The 22,044-nt window shown below is 30.3% G+C and overlaps 1 protein-coding gene across 1 annotated transcript in view; it reads left to right on the plus strand.

Annotated features, from left to right (window-relative positions):
* The window catches only part of sd (TEA domain transcription factor 1 homolog scalloped), a 533,558-nt gene that overhangs the window by 116,323 nt on the left and 395,191 nt on the right, over positions 1 to 22,044 (plus strand). The gene's annotated exons all lie outside the window — the stretch shown is intronic.

The following is a 22,044-nucleotide window of genomic DNA, read 5'->3' on the forward strand; positions in this document are numbered from 1 at the left end:
AACTTTTTCATCGTGTACATTGTTGCTATATGATCATATACATAAAATTATAATGGACAAAATGTTAATGTGTGCAACAATAATGTTTTTAAACGTCTTAGGCATTGCAAATTAGTATTCTATATACGTCATACATATTATACGTCAGGCACGTAACTGTTTGTCTTTTTTTCATTTATATTAATTTCTAAGAAATGCATTTGTTTTTTCTGGATTTATGTAAAAACTTCATATATATATATTTGTTACACTGGTAATTTTTTAAAAATTATTTATTCATAAAACAGGCATTAATCCAGTTATGAAGAGTACATTATTAATATTTTAATAAAGCGAAGATATGAAATGAAAAAATCCCTTTTGGCACGCCGGAAGGCGGAGGTAGATATCACCGATGCCAAGTAGGGGATAAAAAAAGATTTCCATCTTAGAGTTAAGAAAAACTTTAAATTTACTCAATATAACAATCGTTGCATGTGAAAAAAGTATCACATGTTTAGCATTCGACAAGCCCAATCTTCTTACAATTCCAGCAATATTTTGGTCATCCCTTGCGGTAAGGGTTGGTCATATCAAAAATTAACCCTTTAATTTGGGTCCCAAAAATTACATTGTTGTTTAATTTTTTCAAAGGCGTAGAAATCGGAGCGAGATTTTTATTCAGCCGACACCCGCAAAGCGTTTATAAGAACATTCTTTTTTATTTTCACTAGTAGATTATATCCTGAAATTTGTTACATTCTTTGTGAATAACTCTATATTTTAATTGTAAAACTTTTGTTAGAAAAATGAAAAAATAGAAAGAAATTATTAGTCCCTTTTTCTGACTACTTTTTTTGCCAATGGTTGGCGATATATAAAAACATTACCTATATAAGTTTGTAGTCGTTATCCAAAAAATAGTAGGAACTTTAAACGAATTCGATATTTTACTTAATAAGAAAGGTATAGCGATTTTTTTGTTGTTTTTTTTTTTAAATGTCCACCGCATTTCCACCCCGAAGGTCCGATTTTGGCCGTTAACGAACTTGACCGAGATTTCGAGAAGAGTTATTTTTAAGGAACAATTTGAAAATTATTGGCGAAAAATTGTGGCAGAAATCGTGTCCACAAGAAACTGAAATATATATATAAATATAAAAACATTTACGCTGACGTTGGTTTTGGGGTCTGGGGGATATGAAACACGAAGATATGTCGACATTTTCCGGAAGTTGAATTATGGTACCCATTACAATAAGTAGCTTTCTAATGAAATCTACCTAAATAAAAACGCCATCTAAGAATCGAATCCAGAATCAGTTAATAGAGATGCCTTCGTGCTAAAATAAATGGTTTACTACACATCTCCTACTATTCATTTTTAACCGATTATAATTGTAAAAAAGAAATGAGTTTCTCGATTTCATTCTTGTAAACCTTCATATTTATTAAATATACCAATATCGATCAGTATAATGGAAGATTTTTGAAACCGAAAATTACACGGTCTGTGTAGACATTTTACAAAAATAATTTTATCCTAATGATTACTTATATTAAATCTTTAAGCTACGATGACTGAAGGGGAGGGGTTGCTGGAGCGTATCATGTTATATGAGCGTTCACACGACCTCCGTTTTCAGTTTACAGTAAAAATTGCGTACTGAGATGTCAAAAGCTTATATTATTTTCAAAGAAGGAACAAATTGTGATTTTTACGGGAAAGAAATATAGCGAGTAATTATTATTTAATTTAAAAGCAAACTCATTTCTTAATTTCGTGTAAAGAAATTTCTTAATTTCCGAATTCAATAGTAAAAGAAATTTGGAGTTTGTTGCTGTGTTGTACGAAATTTTAACGGAACGGCCTGATGTATTTGACAGTTATAGTAGTCATATTTTAATTCAACTACAAAAATTATTTCCTCAAACTACAATATAAAACATTTTGGTACTAGAATGGTCGCCGACTTTGCAACATCAACTAAAGCTGCGATTCTCGCTCCAGTAAAAATAGCAAAAAAAACCGCGCTAGTTTCTGTAACTATGTTTGTCGTGTACACTCCGCCATTAGCCTTATAGTTAATGATTTTTTTAAATATTTAAATAAAATATTTTCACACAAATTTTAAAAGAAAATTAATTAGAAAACTTACGGTTAAAGTGTGCGCGCATGCGTGTGTGTGTAAAAAATTTGGAAATTTATTCTAGAAGTTGAAATAAGGAAAAAAGTTGATGTAAATATATGCCCATTTTGTTAACGAGTTACGGCTAGTTAAAATTTTCGCCCGGTTTCAGTTCCCCCGGTGAAATGACGTAATACTGAAATTTTTAAGGCGTTATATGCGGAGTAAAATTGATGGGTTTCTTATATTTTTTGAACTGAAAAATCGAGTAAAATAGATCACAGAATTGTATCACCTGTAATTTTTTTGATATCCAACGTAAAACAAAAAACTTCGGTGACAAAAAACACCTTTGTAACTTCCTGAAATACAAGGAAGTATTGTAATCGCGAAAATTTTGGTTTTCATATTTTAACGGACATATCCATTTTGACCATCCCTGAATCTATTTTGACTATTTTAGTTGTGACGTCTGTACATACCTCCGTATCTCGCATAATTGAAAAACGATTAGCCGTAAAATGTTAACATTTTGGGTTGTAACATGTAATTCTGAACCTCCCCTTTTGGTTGCAATCGAGTGAACCACTTATGTCCAAAAGAGTCCATAACACAAAATAAATTTTAACTTTTTCAGTAATAAGCCCTCATTGAGGGCTTTTTAACTTTTTTTACTTATTTTCATCGGTTCAAAACTTAAGCGAAATAAAATTTAAAATTATGAAATAGTTAGATGTTATATATAAGAGGAAGGCACATAGTTCGAATCAAACTTCATCTCCTTTTTTTTTAATATAGATTTATTAATAATTATTAACCTCCGATTTAAAAACATTTTTACAATAAATAATAAGTTAATAATTACAATTAAAAAAAATTATCAGAAGTTATTAATGAAATAAAATGTTATGTACTTTTAAAAATGTGTATATGTAATTTAACAGGCGTACAAGGAAGAAGTGTGGTGTCCACATCAGTTTTTTCCCCATCAAGTTGTTATAACGCTTACCAAACACAAACCTTTTCTCTTGTAATGACTACCAGAAATTGTATTTTCCCCCTATTAAAACAGTAATTACGTCTTTTTTCTTTCAGTAATTCTAAAACTAATTTTTATAATGCGTGGAGTTTCTTCATCTACGAAATTATAGTTAAAATAGGATTAAATCTAACAGTTTGATTTTGTTTAGATAAATGAATTTGAACAATTACTATTACTAATCATAACATTTTATTATAATACATTTTTTTTTCAAAATAGGTACAGTAATTTTGTTAATTTAAATATTCTGTTTTGATTTCTCTTAAAGTAATGATGTTTATTATATATTAAACGTCTAATAAACAAAATTGTACCATTTTAGTGTAATAGTGTAATAAATTCGGGCCATTGAAGAAGGCAGTAAGCGTAGAATAAATCAGAAACCAGCCTGGCATGGGATGTTTATTATTATTTAGATTTTTTTTTGTCAGGTTCATCTACGACTATTTAATTATGACGTGTACCATGCATATTGAATAAAATTTTAATACATTGAAATTTAAAATTATTTTCTTATATTAAATTTTTAACTACTAAATCGTATTATTGTATATATATATATATATATGTATATATATATGTGTGTGTATTTAGCTAAAAATATACGGGTGCTTTTTTAGTTAAAAAAAAGTAACAAGTGATAGTCTTATGTATTACAATAAAATGAAACCAGTTATTTTTAAAAGATAAGGAAAAAATTTATAATTTAAAAAAAAGAAACGAAGTCACTGCACTTGTTACTATCTGGGAATTAAACCGCCAGTGTCGCGTTTTAAGTTCAGCACGACACTGTGGTCAGCAGTTAAGAGTAGCAATAGGGTCGTATATATATATATATATATATAAAGAGAGAGAGAGACAAAACACACACGGATGGATATGTATATGTATGAGAGAGATAAAGATTGTTTGATTTAATGGCGGCACCTTCAAACGATTAAAAACCGGCGGCTTGGCATCGGGACGTTCCCACTTCACATGATTAACCTTTTATCATGAATTCCACTCTGCATTCTTTAACTTGTTCTGTTCTTCTTGTTGATGCGGCAGAATGCAGAATAAAAATTGTTGATTACCGAGAATGTAAACCTCTCGAACAGTCGGTTGTTTGTTGTGTTGAGTTTTGTATTATGTTATTTGTTTTCTTACTTTGACAATTAAATCGAGATCTTACGATTTACTTCCAACTCTTCTGAATACATTCTTTAAAGTATTCTTTTTCTTCTTCTTTTTCTTCTGCTACCGGAAACAAATGGTCAGCTGGTTTCTGACCGTTTTCTTTTCTTGTTAGAGAGTCTAGAGTATTAGTCTTTTTTTTTTCTATTTTTCTTTTTATTGATTTATTTATGTATAATAACTCATCTTTATTGTCGTTTTCGTATTCTCTTAATTGATTATTTATTGTAGGTTTCTTTTACAAACATGTCAGTACAAGGGTTTATCTTATTGTCATTGTATCTATAGACGGTTTCTGTAAGTCGGTGTGATATTTTTTCGATTGAAAATTATTATCTTGATCAATACTCATTTTCTTTTATCCATTATATAGTCTCTCATCCATTATATATGTAAATAATTTTTTTATTTTAAGGTTTTCAATAAAACAAAAACTAATTTAGAGAAAATATATCCACAGGTTATTCAGTAATCATTTTACATTCATTGTTGCTGTTATATACTAATTCACGTAAAAGAAAACTCGATTGAAAACCACGTTTGGTAATAATTGTTTTTTAACGCCATCTATTTCATTGGTTTCATGCTATTCACTCCCTGTACTAATCTTTTAGGGTAGTAAAGGTTATGATGAGACTAGAAGAAAAGCATGCTACGGAAACAGACACAGACAACAGTGGTGCCAGGGACCTGCCTACAGGCACAATACCACATGATTATAATTATGACTAATAATATATATAGTATATTATATATATATATACACACATATACACACATACACATACATACAGGATGTTTCTAAAATGGTGGACTGGCTATACTTTTTCGAATTTTACTTGAAAAACTGAACATAAAATATCCTTAGGAAAAATGGCAATTTTTCTTTGTTCACCCTGTGTTCGCCGTTTTGTTATTTTAATATAATAATTTATATCTCAGTTTCGGATAGAGGAATCACATTAATATTTGGTAAGCGTCTCTGTAATAAAGTTGTAAATTTAACAAAAAATCAAAACTTAAATACTTTCGCAAATTACAAAATGGCAGCCATTTTTATTTTTTAATCCGTTATATTTCCATAAATATTATTTTCATAATAATCTATGTGATTTGCTAAAATATTAAGCCTTTTATTTTGAATAAAATCACATTTTATTTTTTTTAATTTGTTAACAAATAGTCAAGTTATGAGAGAAAATTGATGTTGTAATTTTGTTATAATTATTAGGTCTATCATTGTAAGATAATTATTACTTGATTTGATATTAATTTATAATGATAGTAGAATTAACAATAAATAAAAACAATTAATATTTAATCGAATTGAACGTAAAGGTGGAGGACATGAAAACAGACACGTAATTACAACAATTTTCCGCCATAACTCGGCTATTTGTTAATATATTTTAAAAAATAAAATGTCAGTTTGTTCAAAGTAAAAGGCTTAATATTTTATTTTAGTAAATAACATAAATTTTGAAAAAAATTGTTATTTATTGAGATATAACAGATTGAAAAATTACATGGCCACCATTTTGTAATTTGCGAAGGTATTTAAGTCCGGATTTTTTGCTAATTTTAAAACTTTATTACCAAAACCTTTATCAAATATTAATGTGATTCGTCTATCTGTACTTGAGGTATAGATTATCTTCTTTCTTTTTCCTGTTTAGCCTCCGGTAACTACCGTTTAGATAATACTTCAGAGGATGAATGAGGATGAGTGTGAATGAAGTGTAGTCTTGTACATTCTCAGTTCGACCATACCTGAGATGTGTGGTTAATTGAAACCCAACCCACCAAAGAACACCGGTATCTACGATCTAATATTCAAATCCGTAATTGCCTTTAGTAGGACTCGAACGCTAGAACTCTCGATTTCCAAATCAGCTGATTTGGGAAGACGCGTTAACCACTAGACCAACCCGGTGGGTTGAGGTATAGATTATTATATAGAAATAACAAAACGGTGGACGGGGGAGAACGAAGGAGAAATTGTCATTTTTCGTAATGATATTTTTGGTTCAGTTTTACTAGTAGAAGCCGAAAAAGTATAACCAGCCCACCATTTTAGAAACACTAAGTATATATGAGTTTATATTTTTTTTTTGTTTTCATCTATAGTTTTTTCTTCTACATTTTTTCCGATTACTAATCCTCAACGTCTCTCTCTCTCTCTCTCTCTCTCTCTCTATATATATATATATATATACATATATATATATACAAATTTTGTTTAATTTTTTTCTTTCAATTGATGTCTATATGTTATATCTAAAATATAAATACGAAAGTTTGTAGTGGTTCTGTCCGTTTCCAACATCATGCGAGAACTACCCGGCCAATTGCTTTCAAATTTTCAGAATACATTCGTGTTATCCCAGGTATCGTTTCAAGCCATAGTTTGAGGCCTTTAGTTTCCTTGAGGGTGAAGTTGTTAATTTTTCCTCTTGGACGAAGATCTAATACTGTTTTTTATTTTGATTTTTTTTTTTTTTACTTAAAAATAAGAGGCTATGCGGTTATAACATAACCAATTTTCAGTTCTCTACCTTGCCGCTTTTCTGAGATAGAGTAATGGAAAGGTTTATCAAAAGGGATATGTTCGACTACAGCGGAAGCTTTTATGTCAAGCAGTAGGGAAAGTTGGAGGAAGAGAAGTTTTCAGGCTTTAATTATTATTTATTAATATTATTCTCTCAACTTTAAGGATAACCAACACAGCGGGGGTATAGAGGGCGGAGCCCCAGCCGGTTGATATATATATATATATATATATATATATATATATATACCCGCGCGTGCGTCTTACTATCTTAATTCTTCATTATTTACAATATTTTGTCTCGGGCTTTTATTTTCTTATTTTCATTTTTAGATTCATATTGTATAGGATTCTATTCTTTTTCTACCTCCTCTAATTCCTACTAGCCATGTTTCACTACCACCTTCGATTTTTCCTCCTTGTTTTTTCCAATCATATTTTGATCTCAACCTTTATTCTTTTATCCATTATAATTTTATTTGAGAAGTAACAAAATTGTGTAACTTTTGATATATTAAGAACAGTTTTCTTTATATTTAATTACGATCCTTTATAATTTCTTAATTTTTCTTTTCTTAATTTTTAAATTATATTTCTATTAGCAATAAATTCATGTTATTCAAAATTTCATCCATAATTCATTTTTTGTTTGTTATTGAAATAATTTAAACAAAGTACATTGGTGAATTTTTTATATTTTTATTTTTTCTTCTTGGATAATTAAATGCGCTCAAAAATGTTCGTTCAATTAATGTATTACATCTTAATAGAAATTAAAAAAACAACGGGGTTAGAATGCATCCTTGTAGCACTCCTTTCTGAATTGTATATTCCTTTCTTTATTTACACACAATCTTATAATTTCTACTTGATATACGGTGATTAAAAAAAAAAAACTTATTAACTTTAAAAGTATATAAAAATCTGTCGAGCTAATTTACAGATTCGGTTGAGATCTCATTTCATAGAAACACACATAAAGTTTATCTAAACCAAAGTTTCACTTAGGTTCGATATGGATGTAATGCGACATATAGCCCACCTGAATTCAATTTCAGTCCAGATTGTATCCAACAACTCGAGCGTTACCTCAGCTATTGAGGCGTTATTTCGAAATCTTTGCTCGTAAGATCAGCAGGTAGAGGCGGTACATAAACGCGATCTTCAATGAAACCTCACAAGAAAATATCTAGCGGGGTCAATTCTGGGTACCGAGGTGGCCAGAATTTGGACTTTCACGACCGACCCTCCGATCTGGTATTGACTATTAAGAAGATCTCGGGGACCTGTAGGATGGAGCAAGGTCTTGCTAAATGGAGTCCATCTTCGTCACATCGCCTTACTAAGGAGTTAGACAACTTTTGGAGATGTCAAGATAAACAATACCAATTACGGTTACTTCCTGGAAGAAGAAATTTTTTCATTCATAAATATCATCCTTTGAAGTAATACCGTACAGCAGTTCCGGAGGCTAAACGGAAAAAAAGAAGTGGAAAAACGATCTGTCTTAGCGAAGATTTGATGCTAAGAGATAACTGTATGGTTACTAGGAGGCTCCTTACCGTACTCTCTACCAAAATTACGTTGAACTGCACTTTAATCCAAACAGCGTGAAACAAAAACGCATAACAAGCACGTTCCGCACCAGTAAATATATCAATTTTTAACAACGTCGGTGGCCGAATACGGTACTAATGAACTACGTTAATCATAACTTGATTTCATTTGCTATGAAATTAGACCTCAACCGATCTGTAAGTTATCTGAATAGATTTTTATATCCTTTTAATGTTGTGAAGTCCTTTTTGAATCATTTTCTATATTGCTGCTTGATTATCAAGCATTCTAAGCCCACCGAAACGAAGATAATAAATCGTCCTATAAATTATGATTTCTTTACTTTGTTATCGTCTGTAAGAAAGTAGTTTTATTTAATTTTATTTGAACTTTAAGTGATTTAAAAAATGCGTTCAGCCGGTAAAAAGACTAGGGGTTTGTTGTGTTAAATGATCAAATTGATTAGTCATTTTTATGGAATAAATACATATACATACACTGCTACCGTTATTTATTAAGGGAAATTTGGCTAATAACTGATCTAAAAACAAATAAATTAACAATTAATATAATCAACCTTAAAAAAATTTAAAAACACCTTAAAATTTAAAAACACTCATGACTGTCCCGGTCCTACTAGTATACTTTAACGGTTTTTAAATTTTAACTATGATTTTAAACTTTGACTTTAATACATTAATTTTAACTCCTGATGATGGCTTCGAAGTAAAGCAGAAAAATCTAGAGAAAACTTATCAACGTGCTGGTAAGGTGGATTATATTAATTGTTAATTTATTTATTTATTTAACGTATCAGCGGTACCATGTTTGATAAATTGATCTAAAAACGTTATGTATGTTCAAAATGTATTTTAAATATCTTATCATCAGATTAATCTACGTCAAAAAATTGTATAATCGTATTAATCTATGTCAAAAAAAAAATAAAGGTTCTACATATACATTTATTTGATTTTTTTTTTAAAGAGGAATAAAATGATAAATGCATGGTTCAAAATATGAAAAAAATGTTTATCAGTTACAAAAAATTGAAAATTTATAAAAATTACGATAAAAAATAGAACATGCAATTAGAAAAAGAAGATTAAAACTTTACAGACCTCTTTAGAACGAATGAGAGCAGATTATCTAAACAAATTTTTTTAATTTTTAACCTTTAAAAAACTAGGTTATCAATTCGACTGTATGTTACGCAATAATCTTCGATGTAAACCGATTTTGATAATTTTTTTTTTTGATCGAAAGAGTACACTTTCGGAATGGTACCATATAAATTTTAATTAAATCCGTTGATAATCTTAGGAAAATGTTTAAAAAAATGAACGACTCAACACCCTTAGCCGCTGACCGCTCGCACCAGTACAGTGTTCCTCTCTGTTTCCTGTTTGGCTAAGATATTGATAACATTCTATATTATCGTTGTTTAGTCTCCGCGGAAATGTTCATGGCATTTATTTCTCTATTTTCCGTCTTTAAACAATCATTCCTTTTTCTTTCTCGGCTCTTTTCCTCTAAACTCCATATAAATATTAAACCTACATTTAATATTTATAAAAAATAAAAACCGACTTCAAACAAAATAATAGCGCTAAAAAGTTATAAATAATTATATTTTTATTTATTAACTAAAGTAAAAGTATTTACAAAAATAACTATTTTTGAAGTCGGTGCTAGCCATCATAAATTAAACGTAGTTACTTGAAGTTAATATCTCAACCGACCGGTAGGCGGCTAAACGGGATTCCGACATGTAAAATTGTATCAAGAGCATTTAAGAGAGAGAGTCTCAAGATCATACCTTACCTTGAGTTCGCCAAGGCATATATAGGTGGTGATAATACATGTACCTAAGCATCTACAAAAAAATGCCAGGTGGTTGCATCGACAGTGCCGCCAATCGTGGCGGACAAACTACTGTCTGATGGGCGATTTCGGATCGGGCGGGTGACCTGTCGAGTGATGCGGCGTACATCCGACCACCTTTGCTTTAGATCCAGGCCAGAGTACCAAGTTTTGTTCTGGCGCAGACAGAAGCGGCCGTTGTTTTACATGTGGTAAGGCTGGCCATTTACGCAAGGACCGCCAGCAGGCCCCTATGTGCTTTCCTGTAGTTCACATGGTTTTACGGCTGGGGGTCAGCGATGTCATGGATGCGACTGGGGGTTCCTTCATTAGATGCATGGCGCCTAAACGATCAAGTCCCGGTTATCTGACGGGAAGTTTGTCCCCGAAGAAGTAGTTACAGGCCATGGCACCCCTCGTAGCCGAGTTTATGTTTAGTTTCGTCGGGCGGGAAATAAAAGCACCTATAAAATATTCTTATATCATACTTTGGTATGTCGCATTTTATTGTTGTATTATATTTTTTCATTTTATTGTAGTAAAAATTTTACTACCTGTTCTACATTGTTTGAAGTAGGATTTGTATTACATAGATGAAAGGGTTTTTTTATTTTTTTTTTTCACCACGAACTTGTGCTCGTTGGCATCGACTTCAAAAATTATTATTTGTTGTAAATAATTTAGTTAATAAATAAAAATATAATTATTTGTAACGTTTTAGTACTATTATTTTTTTAAGTCGGTTTTTATTATTATTTTGCATAAATTATATATATATATTTTTTTCCAAAAATAATATGGTGTAGAGAAGCAAAAATGATTTAAAAGTACTCAGTGGATCAAAAAGCAGAATTCCGAACAGACAAACTTTCAGAAAAAGGATAAATGATTCCAAATTTCAAGAATAATAAATAGTAGAAAAAGCAAAAATCGTGATGAAATGAAAAAAAATATGAATGAAAGGATAAAGATTTTTTTTGGAAAAGAAATAAGTCTGAACTATGCAAACGTGATCCGTAGAAGTCAGATCGTAAGAAAATTATAAAAAAAAAAAATATATATATATATTTGTATATATCGGCCTTCCTTTTTATTAAGTTTTTTATTTGTTATATCAATTCTTAGATTGATCGATTACTAATGTAAAAAATTGATGAACGCTCTAATTTAAGCCTATTATAAATTTTTGTAAAGTTATTTAATTGAAAAGTTTAATCATGTGTGTTTTTGTTTGTTTTCAGGTAAGTGAAGTCTGATGAATCATTAATATTCTGATACATGACGTAAGTTATATTTCCGATTATGTTCTATAATAAGTAAAATTTAGTAGATTATTAAAATTAACTTGTAAACTTTTTTTTTTTAAGAAGAAAACCCGTTAATTTCGATGTAAAAGGTTTTTCTTTTATTATTGTTATTTATATTAAGAGAAAATTCTGTAATTTTCCATTATCTTTCATGTCAGTGATGTGGAAAATATAACAGCAAGATTAAATTTTACGCATTATGTTTCATTTAACCTGGGTGGAAGTTTAACATGCTGCAACCGGATAGTTGTATATTTATTGATTTTTACAGCGTTTAATTATACAAATGATTCATCGTAATTCCTGTTGAGTTTTACTTATGGTTTTAGCCATTTTATTTATACCATTATTCCTGGAAATCATGTTCCCCAATTATTCATCGTAATTTGTCTTAAGGTTTTTTTTATTTTAACAGATCATTTATTTTCATTTTCAGCTGTATAATTTTTCAATCTGTGAGGAAACATATTAATTTCCGACTTCTGTTGTAGAGAGTTAGTGGAGTTTCTTGCTTTATTATTCATTTTTCTTGGTTCGAATCCTCCACTCCGATTTGGAATTTTTCACATTTTATAAAATTATATATTTATAGTAAAACGTTTTGGTAATTTGGAAATATATATGTTACCGTAAAAGACCAATATCTGGCAAACATTATTATTCTCCGATGAATGTCCACAAATACCAAATACTTTTGTGAAAGACTGAAATATTTGCTTATTCGGATCTTCCCGAATTTGTTGACAAACATAGATAAGCTCTGGTAGGGCTTGAAACAATAACTAGAAATTAAAAAAAGGAAATCTAAATTTAAGCCAAACATAATTTACGCTCGCTAACCTCGTTTAATTAATTAAATTTACAAATTATATATATTATTCTCCAACATTGGAGGCGATTAACCAAATACACCACATTTATAAAAAAAAATTCATACAATTTTCAGCATTTTATAAATTGAAAAGGCCAGTCAGGAGAAGCAGGATGTGTTAATTGGTCAGATGGTTTGCCCATATTTAATTTTTTTTCAACATGCATGCGTAATGCGTTTATATTAATTAATCGCCTTCATTGTTGGAAAATAACATATATAATTTATATTATATTTTAGTTGAACGACGTTGGCGATCGTAAGTTATGTTTGATTTAAATTTTTTTTTCTTCCTTGTACGAAGTAAAGGAAGTATTGTATAGCGAAAAATTTCGGTTTTCAGATTTCAACGGAAATATCCAATTTGACCAACCCTGAATCCATTTCACTAGTTTCCATGTGATGTCTGTACGTATATATCGTGCATAACTCAAAAAACGATTAGCCGTAGGATGTTGAAATTTTGGATTTTAGACTGTTGTAATATCTAGTTGTGCATCTCCCATTTTCATTGCAATCGACTGAACTAAAAAAGACCAAAATCCAAAATAATTTGGATTTTGGACTTTTTCTTAACTGCAGTAATGAGCTCTCATTGAGATATTTGTAACGATATGTCATAAGTAGTACTTATTTTCATCGGTTCCAGAGTTACAGCCAAATAAAATTTTATTTTTAATGAAATATTTGAATCTTACAAGGGGAAAGCACATCGGTTCGAATCAGACTTCACCTCCTTTTTTTTTTAACTTTTATTTTAATTTCAATATAGTGATTTATTAAAAATTATTAACCTGCGATTGTAAAAAAAAATTACGATGAATAATAATTCAATAATAACAAGAAAAAAAAATGAAATGAAATAAAATTTTAGTACTTTTAATTTTAAAGAAAATGTATATATATAATTTAATAGGCATACAAGGAAGTCATGTAGTGTCCACAACTGATTTATTAGGAGGGTTTCTCGTAATCTACTTACCTTGGAGATTGGTATTGGATATTTTTTTAATTTCTAGTTATCTTTTCGACCCCCCACCAGAGGTTATTTGTTTTTGTCAACATGTATATCCGCGAAGGTCCGAATAATCAAATATTTCGGTCTTTCCCCGACGTATTTGGTATGTGTCGACTTTTACCTCAGAATATCATTTGCCAGATACCGGTCTTTCACGTTAACATACGCATAGAAAGTCGGATTATAGAATCACGTGCGGTTAAAAAAGAATATGAAATTTTAATCTGAAGAGGTTTTAAAAGATATTTTTAAATTATTTAAAAGTAATGAAAAAAATTATTTTTGTACTTTTAACACGGGTATATAAATTTATATTGAAATGATTGTACTCTTCCTTATTCTCAATTTTTTTCATTTTTAATTTAAAATCAAAAAGTAAAAGTTAATCTACGTAAGTATTAATGGAAATTTAAATAATATTTGACTTATAAAAAAGCCGGTACTGTTCTTTATGAATTACAAAGTCAGTAAAGACATATAGTTTTGTCATTTTACAGTGATTTCTTTGTAGTATTTGGGGAAAGTTAAATTGTTTACCTGTGAAAAATGTGAAACGGTAAGTTTTCTACGGTTTATTCAGTTTGGTTTACAAAAATCAACCAAAACCGCAAATAATTTCATTCAATCGTTTAAATTTCATTTGCGGGAAATATAAATTTATTTGTTCTATGATGCGACGAATTAATTTAAAGACTAAAATTATTACCTCTAAAAATTGTACTGTTAAATACTATACGTTCTTAAGTTATTTAAAATAATTTATAAAACGTTTTTTTATAAATTATTATAGACGTATAAAAAAAGACAGATGTTTGTAGCATGTGTGTTGACCTGTATTTGGTCTTATAACTGTGTACGTTAGGCTGATTTTCTTCAAACTTGGTAGACTGCAACTAGAACTGGAATTACCATCGGAGAGAATGAAATAAATTCTTTTGGTCGAAATAAAGGTTCAATATTTACTGAGGCGTTTTAACAAAAAAAATTCTTACAATAGCTGTAGTTATTTTCTCAAAATCACAAATTACCAAAAATTTATATTTAATATTCATTCACCCACCTCAAAAAATGACTAAAAAGTTTTCTTTTTTTTTAGCTATACCTTGCTTTAGAAAGGAGTAAATGAAAGTTTTGGCATCTATATAGGGATTTAAACAATTATAAGAATTTTTGTTAATCCACTCCAACGATCTGTGGTAACAAAAGATATATTTTAATTAAAAAAATAATAATAATATTTTAAAATGAAATCCACTTCCCAAGTTACCCAATGAATTAAAATGTAAAAATCTTAATTTTTTGATTGCCTTAAAGTAGGATTTCTTTAAAAAAATTTCAAAAATGTTCACACACCGTTCTAGTCATTTATTATCACCTTTTACGGATTATTTTTACCTGAAGTTTTCCCGTTGTATACGGAGGCCTCTAAATGAAAAAAAAAATCATTTTTACTTCCTTGTGAGAAGTAAAGGAAGTATTAGAATCGCGAAAATTTTCATATTTTTACGAAAATATCTATTTTGACCATTCCTGAATCCATTTTGACTAGTTTCGACATGACATCTGTACGTACGTATTTATCTTGTATAACTCAAAAACGATTAGTCTTAGGATGTTGAAATTTTCGATTTATGACTGCTGTAACAACCCGTTGTACACCTCCTTTTTTGATTGCAATCGACTAGATCAAAAGTGTCTAAAAAAGTCCAAAATAAAAATTGGATTTTGGGCTTTCTTAACTACAGTAATAAGCCCTCACTGAGAACTTTTCAACGGTATATCATAAGTGGTACTTATTTGCATTGATTATTATAGTGTTATAGCTAAATAAAATTTTAATTAATTAAATATTTGGATATACAAGAGGGAGGCACATCGTTCGAATCCGACTTCATCTCCTTTTTTTAATTTAAATATATTGATTCATTAATAATTATTAACCTGTGATTGTAAAAAAACGTTTACGATAAATAATAATTTAATAATAACAATAAAAAAAATAAAAAAATATCAGAAGTTATTAATGAAATAAAATTTTTTATACTTTTAAAAATTTGTGTATGTAATTTAATAGGCGTTAAAGGAAGTCACGTGGTGTTTACATCAAATTTTTCTCTAGATTACAAAGCAGTAGTCTTGCCGTTCAATTTTTTTTTTTTTTAGTAAATCCTTCACAAATGTAGAAACAACCGGTTTTTTCCTGTATTCATTTATTTAATTAAGCATCATAAAATTAGAAATAAATATTTTTATATAAAAATCTGAAAAAAATATTTATAATTTTGATTGTTGTTTTTCAATAAAAAGGAATTATTTTATCTTATAAGTACAGATAGAGCTTAAATATATATTGTAAAAATTAAACGCCGACTTTTTGAATAAATGAAGTGTAGTAAATTTTTATGGTATCAACATTTTTTGAACGTAAAAAAATATGTGACAAGGATACGAACCTAGGGCTTTTATAATTAAAATCTTCACGCTAATACTCCGTGATAAATTATTGAAATTTTTATTTTTGATTCTGTATCGAATCCAAAACTCGTAATATTATTTATGTATATATAAAAAAAAATAATTTCATCGGTCGGTCGGTACTAAAAAAAAAAATATTACAGGAAGTATTAATTATTGTGTTATAATTGCTTATAAATTAAAAAAACAGTTTAATTTGAAAAGGTTTATTTTTTTATTAACTTTTTCTTAATACTATGTGACATGAAAATACGTATTTGTTTATTTATGAATTCATTAGAATATATTACATTATAAGATATAGCTGTTATTAAAATGTAAATAAATATTATATTACTTTTATTATCTAATAGTAATAATAACAATAGTAAATAGAAATAGTAATTGAGGTTTAAGTGTAGAGCGGGAGAGTATGTGTTTTAAATAAAAAGGGTCGGGGGAATTTGAGAGAGTGAAAATTGAATAAAGAAGAAATAGGAACGAAAGGGGGGGAACAATAGCGCGTAGTTTTGTCTTGAAAATGGGAAGTGGTGTGAGGATTTGGAATAAAAGGGAGTAAGAGTCTCGGTTAGAAAAGGAAAGGAAGTAGAACGATCGCAGGAGGGGTAAATGGGTGATTTTGTCGAAAAGGGGGATGAGGTAGCCGTTGATAAAGCGGGGGTAAACGTAATATAACAGCTTGACAAAGCGGCATCGGACGGTCGTATGGCGCCGTGCGTCCTCGTCTTACCGTACTATGATAAGAGGAAGGGTACATTTTGGATGACGTATCGGGTCGGAGGGGTTGTTAAAAAAAAGGGTGGGAAATAGATAGGGGTTGTATGCAAATGTATATCGAGTGGGGGGACGGAGATACGGTGGTACTCGTCGTGCGCCTCGAATTTGCCGTCCGCCGCAGGATTAGCGGACAAATTTCATTCTCAATTTACACACAAATGAGGCAGTGTACTCCCCTCCATACCTATCAGTCCCCCTCGCCGAACACTTCTCTCGCCCCTACTTTCGTACTGTACCATATTTTGCTCTTCTCCTTCAGCCCTTTTCTCACACCATCTCTCTTTCGTTATAGCTTTTACTTTGTCTATAACTACCCCTCTACTCGCATTTACTCGCGACTCGAATATTGTATTTTGTGCACTACTTGTTGCTCTTTTCATATAATGTCCACCGCTCTCGTTCTTCTCACTTTCTCACTCAATCGTTCTCTCTCTCTCTCACTCTCTCTCTCTCTCTCTCTCTTCCCATTCACCCTTTTGGAACTCATCAAAACTAAATTGTTATTTTCGTCCATCATACTGTATTTATTTATTTTTTTATACCCTCTCGGTCTGTATTATTAATATTACATGGCATGTATTATCGTTTTATTATTCTATCTTCTCCCAGTAAATTAATAAACAATAATATATTATTAATTGGACGGATTTGTTTTGTTATGCTGATTTATTATTTATTAAAATCATTATTTTACTTATTAATTATTATTTAATAAACATTATTAAATTCTTTTTAATGTCGGTTATTCATTTCTAATATTTTTTTAAAACAGTTTATATTTACTGTGGGCTTTTATTTCATAAAAAATGTGGTGTTTACAAATTATTTTTTGTACTTCCGTATATATTGTACAATTAAAAAATTGTTCAATTAATTTAATTTAATTTTGATTTAAAATTTTATGTATATTTGATTTAATTCAGTATATGTTTATTTGTTATAATAACTAAAAAATTTTTTATAAGCAAATAACCAAACCACCTCAGAAACTAGCAATAGACCGCCGTATTGCTTCATGCTGTGCAAAACTATATTCGAATTTTTAGGAAACGGTTTTAAAGGGCTTAAATAAAACAAAATTTCTTTATGTTGTGCACAAATAACACAACTTTTAAAATACATAAGAACAGTATATATACAGGGTGTCCCATATAAAACGCAACCCATCAATCACTCATCCATGAAATTTCAAAAATCAAGCTTGCTCCCCTACTCCTTACTGTAATGAACTCGTCCAACATCTGAACATCGCGGCGACACAGTAGAACACTACCGATAGTAAAAACAGTGCGATCATAACGTTCAGTGTATTGCTAGAGACAAGATGTTATTTTCGCTAGATGAACGTGTTTTCATTGTTGAGTCAGTGGTTGCAGTGCAAGATTTGTTTCGCCATAAATACCCAGATAAACCAGCTTCTAACAAAACATCAGTATTAAGGTTAGTCGCAAAATTTAGAGAGACCGGTTCTGTTATTTACAAGGAACACAAAAGATCTGCGTCAGTGTTGAATACAGATACAGTCGCTGAAATCAAAGACCGATTACTCGCCTCGCCAAATAAATCGATCAGACGTTTGTCAGCTGAAATTAATTTGTCTAAATCAACCGTTCATCGGGCGAACAAACAATTACAATTACGACCTTATCGCATTCAAACGGTTCATAGACATCTTGAGCCCGACAAAGAAAAGCGGCTACAATATTGTCAACGGTTCCGTCGATTTCTGCGCGAGGGAATTAATGTTATGGATTCGTTATTTTTCACAGATGAAACACATTTGGATGGCTATGTAAACAGCCAAAACACTAGAATTTGGAGTGCTGAAAATGCCCACGTTTATCACGAAAAACAATTACATCCGCAGAAGTTGGGAGTCTGGTGCACGATATCGCGGAAGAAAATAATCGGTCCTATTTTTTCGAGTACACCATTAATGCAGAACGATATCAGGATATTTTATTTCGGTTCATCGCTTTCTTGGAAGAGGAAGACAGACACTGCCGGCTACAACATGACGGTGCGACATCGCACTACGCAGGTTCAGCTTCTGATTTCGTCGAGGAATTCTTTGGTAATCGTGTTATCGGTCGAGGCTTGTGGCCACCAAGATGTCCAGATTTGATTGCGGCGGATTCTTTTCTACGGGGTTACCTCAAAGAAAAAGCCTACAGCAACAAACCACGAACACTTGAAAGGCGATATTGAACAAGCTATATTAAATATCCAGCCACAAACTTTGAAAAAAGTTGCAAGAAACGCTGTAAAAAGAATTGAAGCTTGTATTCAAGAAGATGGCGGCCACTTCCAACATTTACTCTAAATGTAAGATAATGGATGGTAATAATAAAAATTACATTTACATTTACACATGCCTTTTTATTATTTCAATACCTACCAATATAAGGTTGGGTTGCGTTTTATATGGGACAGCCTGTATATATATTCTAATTTCTTTATACAGTGTAATGGGCCCGTTACATAATACGAAGATTTTTGAAAGTGACTATGATAAATTTACTATGATGGTAGATGAGAAATCTACCACTTAAAAATAAATTCGTCATATGAAATAAATAAATGATGTGTAAAGAGCTCCCCGAATTAAAACTCTGGATAAAATTCGATGCTAGTTCAAGAATTTGGAACTAATTTCGTCCATGCTAAACAACACCAATAATACTCTATGCTAATTTAAATCCCACAATGCGCACGTCGTAAAAAGAGCCTACAATTTAAATAAAAACGTGATTCATCAAATGAAATGGAATCCTTATGGATCGCCTTGTCTCCTTATGGAGACATAAAATAAATATCCTTCCCGAAAATAATGTTACTAATAATAGACAATTTTTTGTAGATATTATTCGGGAAATTAAAGTGGTCAGTTAGTTTTTCATTACCGTAAAATTACCTAGCTGAAAATAATACTATTAAATTTAACATGCTAAGCCTATCGAATTGTTTGATAATATTCAGTACTATTATTTTTTTTTTCTGTACGTTACGAGGATTTATTTATTGTTTAATGAACATCATTACTTACAAAGAAAAGTGATCTATATCATTTGTAATTAAGTTTCTTTACTTGCTTTTGAGCCGTAAAAAAATGAGGTTAATAAATTAATGTATTCCTTTCTAGTATGATACATTAGATAAAATTCTAACTTACGTACTCATTAAGGAGAGTTTATTTCGTTAATAGATCAAGATAATTTCTTGATATATTTTTTTTTTGTCTTCAGTCATTTGACTGGTTTGATGTAGCTCTCCAAGATTCCCTATTTAGTGCCAGTCGTTTCGTTTCGTTATACTCCCGCCCCCGACATCGTAATCCTTAAAAATTTGTTTTACATATTCCAAACGTTGCCTGCTTGCAGAAATTTCCCATCTACCGGTCCCTCCGATATCAAAGCGACTATTCCAGAATGCTTTAAGATGTGGCCTATAAGTCTGTCTCTTCTTTTAACTATATTTTTCCATATGATTGTTTCTTCATCCGCAACACCTTTTCATTTGTCATTTTATCCATCCATCTGATTTTTAATATTCTCCTATAGCACCGCATTTCAAAAGCTTCTAATCTTTTCTTCTCGGGTACTCCGATCGTTCAAGTTTCACTTCTATATAAAGCTACGCTCCAAACATATACTTTCAAAAATGTTTTCATGCCGTTTAAATTAATTTTTGATCTAAGCAAATTATACTTTTGACTGAAGAATCTTTTCTCCTGTGCTATTCGGCATTTTATATCGCTCCTTCTTCGTCCATCTTTAGTAATTCTGCTTCCAAAACAACAGAATTCTTCTATCTTCATAATCTTTTCTCTTCCTATTTTTATATTCAGTGATCGATGTGCTTCCTTTCTACTACATTTAATTACTTTCGTTTTGTTCGCGTTTATTTTCATCCGGTAGTTCTTGCGTAGGACTTCATCCGTGCCGTTCATTGTTTCTTCTAAATCTTTTTTACTCGGCTAGAATTACTGTATCATCAGCAAATCGTAGCATGTTTATCTTCTCACCTTGCACTGTTACTTCGGATCTAAATTCTTCGTTAACATCATTAACTGCTGGTTCTATGTAAAGATTAAAAAGTAATGGGGATAGGGAACGTCCTTGTCGGACTAATTTTTTTTATTACGGCATCTTTCTTATTCTTGATATCCTATAATACCAAAACTTGATTTATACCTAAAAACAGTATTTTCGCTAAATAAAAGTCTAAGATGCAGTCATGTTTAATACGGTTCAGTTTTTCCAATGCATATGTATTTCCGTTTATCTTTGATTATAAATCGTTCTGAAATAATGTTTAAAGTAATTTATAAATGGAACGTTCAAAATAATAGTACGAAACTAAACTTAACGAAACGAGTAATTTTTATTTACTTAAATGTGAATAGATGGCAGCTATTATTCATTCGTATACTCTAAAGAGAATGTACGGTTGGATTCTCAATACATTATGTAGAACTAATGAAAAATATTCATCATTTTTAACAGGCTTTTTAAAAAAAAATTGATATTTGCCCTAACCGGATGCCATGGATATTTAATTTGAAAGCTGAATATAAAATTTGGGTCTTCTGAGATAAAACAAGCTGGCGTTATAAACAAACAACAAAATTACCTGAGATAATGTTTCGCTTACAACTATTGTATGCGAACCAATATACATCTAAGAATTCCGATGCCTAGGTACGAAACCATTTATTCATGGACCAGGTTAAGAATATATTATATTACTAAGCGAATGCCGATGTTAATTCGTCGATCATTCATTCATAAACGAAAACTTAGATGTTGTCTCATTACGTTTTTCAAATATAAAAACAAAGGAAAAGGAAAATTTATTTTTAAGATCTAGTTTATTTGTTATTTTTTTAAATGTTAATAGATAAGAAAAAGTACAAGTCGAAGTTCGTATTCGTTGAGGACGCAACACTGTTGTTTTGTTTGGCTATAGACAGAGATGGAGATATAACTCAACAGTACAGTCTGGGCTTAGTCGTATTGAACAAAGTAACGTGCTTGTCAATCCGTTCTAAACAAGAAATGTTGTCCGTTTAAATTAGGTTACTGTATTATTTGAAACCTGTAATTTCTTTCTGATTACAGTAATAACAGAATTAAAAATATTCATTTACATTACCGTATTTATAAATAAAATTAATTTAACCGGCAATCAATTACAAAAATTTAATTAAATATACGTTTTTACTTAAACGATATTGTAGTTCACAGCATTATATTCAAAGCTGATTCTACCGGGCAAATTCACTGAGTTGGACTATTGGTCT

Source organism: Lycorma delicatula, chromosome 11, assembly GCF_047948215.1.
Source record: "Lycorma delicatula isolate Av1 chromosome 11, ASM4794821v1, whole genome shotgun sequence".
NCBI lineage: Eukaryota > Metazoa > Arthropoda > Insecta > Hemiptera > Fulgoridae > Lycorma > Lycorma delicatula.